This window comes from Meriones unguiculatus, chromosome 3 (genome assembly GCF_030254825.1).
Source record: "Meriones unguiculatus strain TT.TT164.6M chromosome 3, Bangor_MerUng_6.1, whole genome shotgun sequence".
In the NCBI taxonomy this organism is placed as follows: domain Eukaryota; kingdom Metazoa; phylum Chordata; class Mammalia; order Rodentia; family Muridae; genus Meriones; species Meriones unguiculatus.
Genome location: NC_083351.1, coordinates 164,311,067 through 164,315,196, shown reverse-complemented (window position 1 = coordinate 164,315,196; position 4,130 = coordinate 164,311,067). Strand labels below are relative to the sequence as shown.

At 41.4% G+C, this 4,130-nt stretch overlaps 1 pseudogene; it reads right to left on the bottom strand.

The window, feature by feature from the left end:
• Positions 1-1,823: 1,823 nt before the first annotated feature.
• Positions 1,824-2,331, bottom strand: LOC132652881 (large ribosomal subunit protein eL21-like; annotated as a pseudogene).
• Between the last annotated feature and the right edge of the window lie 1,799 nt (positions 2,332-4,130).

Below are 4,130 nucleotides of genomic sequence, written 5' to 3'. Positions count from 1 at the left end.
AAGCCACATAATCCCTGACCAAATTAAGAAATGCTGCCTTAAAGAATTTCTTTTTTTTTTTATTAATTACATTTCATTCACTTTGTATCCCCCCCGTGGTTCCCTCCCTCCTCCCATCCCAATCCCTCCCTTCTTCCTCCCTTCTTCCACCTTCTGCATGCATGCCCCTCCCCAAGTCCACTGATAGTAGAGGACTTCTTTTCCTTCCTTCTGATCCTAGTCAATTAGGTCTCATCAGGAGTAGCTGCATTGTCTTCTTCTTTGGCCTGGTAATGTTGCTTCCCCCCAGGAGGAGGTAATTAAAGAGCAGGCCAATCAGTTCATGTCAGAGACAGTCCCTGTTCCTATTACAATGGAACCCACTCGGATACAGAACTGCCATGGGCTACATCTGTGCATGGGTCTTAGGTTATCTCCATGCATAATCCTTGGTTGGAATAGCAGTCTCAGGAAAGACCCCTGTGCTCAGATTTTTTGGTTCTGTTGCTCTCCTTGTGGAGTTCCTGTCGTCTCCAGATCTTATTGTTTCCCACTTCTTTCCTAAGATTCCCTGCACTCTACCCAAAGGTTGCCCATAAGTCTCAGCATCTGCATTGATAGTCTACAGGGCAGAGCTTTTCAGAGGCCCTCTGTGGCGGGTTTCTAGTTTGTTCCCTCTTTTCTCCTTCTTCTGATGTCCATCCTCTTTGCCTTTCTGGATAGGAATTAAGCATTTTAGCAAGAGTCCTCCCTCTTGATTAGTTTCTTTAAGTATACAGATTTTAGTAGGTTTATCGTATATTATATGTCTATATGAGTGAGTATATACCGTGTGCATCTTTCTGCTTTTGGGATAGCTCACTCAGGATGATCTTTTCCAGATGAGAGGAGAGCTTTCCTGAACACCACAAAGAATTTCTTACAGTGGTTTAAGCGGATTTAACACAATGATTTTTAAATTATTTTTGGCATTTGCTCTCCTTTATTTCCTAATAATAAAACCAAAATGTAATAGAAGTACATTTCTAGGAGGCACTGCAGCTCATCATTGACAGATCACTGGCTCTAAGTCCCTCCGCATGTGGCTCTGGCCACATGTTTGACCTCTCAGCCACATTTCTTGGAAGGCCTCTGACTATTGCCATTGTCTAGTAGCTGGCTCAAAGTTATGGGAATCTGACTTGATTTATTAAGTGGGCTGAGGATGACAGATGAAAGGAATAGACTGTGTGGTAGGGTGGCTAAGGCAGGCACAGGAAAGTGGTAGAAAATAATGAAAACACCATGAGCAGAGACCTCAAAAAAAACAGACAAAGCAATTCTGAACCCACCAGCAGGCAACCTGTACAGAGCTCTAACCCAGTGCAAAGCTGGTGCAGACTTTGATACTTACCATTGAAGTCTGATTGTTAGCTGTGAAAAACATACATTAGAAATGTGAAATTAATTCATTTCCTTGTGGTCAAGGGCAGCCTACGTGAGGTGAAGTCTACATTTAGTGCAGAATTCCACATCTACCTAGGCGGACCGCTTCTCCTTTAAATGCACATTTATGTGGGCAGCCATGTAAACCAAGTCAACGAGAAAGTAGAGATGAGGTTTTTGTCACTGGCAAGCACATGATTAGGAGGCACCTTCTCATACAGATGTTAATAAAACTTCAAGAGCTTTCAGAGTCTCCCTGAAAGCCAATAAAACCACTCAAGTCTTTGTTGTCATTGGTAGAGGTGGTTTGTTTGGTTTGGTTTTTATTGTCGCTGTTGTTGTTTTGTTTCTTACAGTCTAGGTCCTATCTATCTATCTATCTATCTATCTATCTATCTATCTATCTATCTATCTGCTAGCTATTTTGTGCATTCAACCTTGAGTTCATATGCAATGGGCTCTAGCTGTTCAGGCTCCTTCCCATCAGTTCTTACAAAGTGGGCTTTCCTGGGTGAGCAGGCTGACACTTCTGCTGAACTCAAGCACCCTTCCCTTTGGCTTCCTCTTTCTTCTGATCATGTTCCTTCACCTCTTTCAGAAAGCTGCTTTTGCCTTTAGAGCACTTGACATGCTCAGTCCGCACATTAGTTCTCTTGACAACAATCTAGCCCTTAATTTACTTGCTTGCTTGCAATGATGACCACAGCATGATGTGTGTTAGACTGTATACTCTTCCAGTTTTGTCATGGTAGCACACTTATGAGACATTCCTTTTGGAACAGTGCCCATACCCTTGATATCTACCATATCACTCTTTTTGCAGATTCACATGTGGCCAAAATGAACAACTCCATATTTCCTAGAAGGCATAAAGAATATACAGCGAGTGCTCCTCCTCTTTCCCTTTGTGTTTGTCAGGTTCAAGAGTTACTAGAAGATGGCTGCTGTGGCCAACAAAACCACTCAACTCTTAAGGCTGCTACTGCGAGAATTACTATATGCTAAAACTTAATAAATACCTGCTTTATATACTTACTGCTAAGGATATTTTATTTAACCCATCCACTAAATTTCTGAAGTAAATTACTACTCAACCTGATTTATAGGTGAAAACTTAATTTTCAGAAATGCAATTATTTGACCAATTTCAACTCTATAAATTAAGTCTGTCTTTTTCTCCTATACTATATGGTTTCACAGGTAGAGTCTGCTCTGGAAAATTGAGATTAACCTGCTTGTTTTTCCAGCTTTATTCTTTGAAGGACTTGCTTTTTTAGTGCAGCATTCTCTCCTGGAGGGAACTGAAGTAAGGAAAGACATCAAAGTAGAGATCTAATGTTAACTAGTAGGAACTGGAAACCTAATGTCAATTCAGTGTATCTTTCTTACATCTTGTTTTCCTTTTTTCATCTGGCTCTACAATCCAAAGACAAATTGATGGCCCTCAGTGAAAGGGAAAAAAGCCACTTGGGTATTGTATTTCCCAAATTCAGAGGTTGTCAGAATTAACTGTATTTCTAGATGTATCATGTCACATTGTAATCTTAATTCATTCCAGAGGGGGTAAGCAATCGGGAGAGAATCAGACAAGCATGAAACTAAAGGGAAGGCCTACGGAGATGGATGAGTCTGCAGTGAAGAGCTGTGCTTTGCCTAAGCAGTGCCTTTCTCAGTCTTTATCCATATCTTTCTCGAAGTAAACCTCATTGGATTGATTTGGGCTGTACTAATAGTCGACTGTTTTGTTCAGAAAGGCTGCATTTATTTTCGTTGTTTTAGTTATTAAATATTTATGTGTGTGATGCATTCACTTTAAACGAAAGCAGTAAAAAGCTAAAATGTCTCAAAGGGATAATCTGTCGCCGGGACTGTTGTAGGCACCATGCAGCATTTCATGCAACAGTTAGAACCGCCCTAAGATAGAGGCGTTGTTAGCCTCTCATGTTCTCAGACCAGGACACTGAGACTCTGACATACTTGATTTTGTTGTTGTTGTGAAATGCACCATGGCAGGTGTCGTTTGAAGAAGCATGCCCCCTCAAAGGCTCATATATTTGAATGCTTAGTTATCAGAGGGTGGAACTATTTGAAAAGGATTAGGAGGAGTGGCCTTTTTAGAGGAAGTATGTCACTGGGGGTGGGCTTTAAAGCTTCAAAAGCCCACACAGGCCCTGTCTCTGAGTCTCTGTCTGTCTGTCTGTCTATCTCTCTGTCCAGGTCTGTCTGTTTCTCTCTCTCTCTCTCTCTCTCTCTCTCTCTCTCTCTCTCTGCACCTATGGATCATGATATAGCTCTCAGCTACTCCTCCAGGGTCAGCCTGCATGCCACCATGCTCCTTGCCTTGATAGTAATGGACTAAAACTCTGAAATTTTAAGCCAGCTCCCAAGTAAAAGCTTTCTTTTATAAGAGCTGCTTTGGTCATGGTGTCTCTTCATATCAATAGAATAGTGACTATGATGCCAGATGATGTCTTTGTGTTTAATGTCTTTCATGCAGTTGCTTAAGCTTATCCTTTAGGATGTATTCCTAGAAGTGTAATTTCTAGGGCAAAGATAGGACTTATCTTCAAACTTCAACCCATCGCACAGCTATTCTCCTCAAATACTTTTTACTTCTGGAAGAATCCTGTTTGTAATCATTTGCAAGAATGCCCAACTTTGGACATTGCTAAGCCAGCTTTCCCAAACAAATGTGTTGTGCTGCATCCACAGCCATCCTGGCAGCC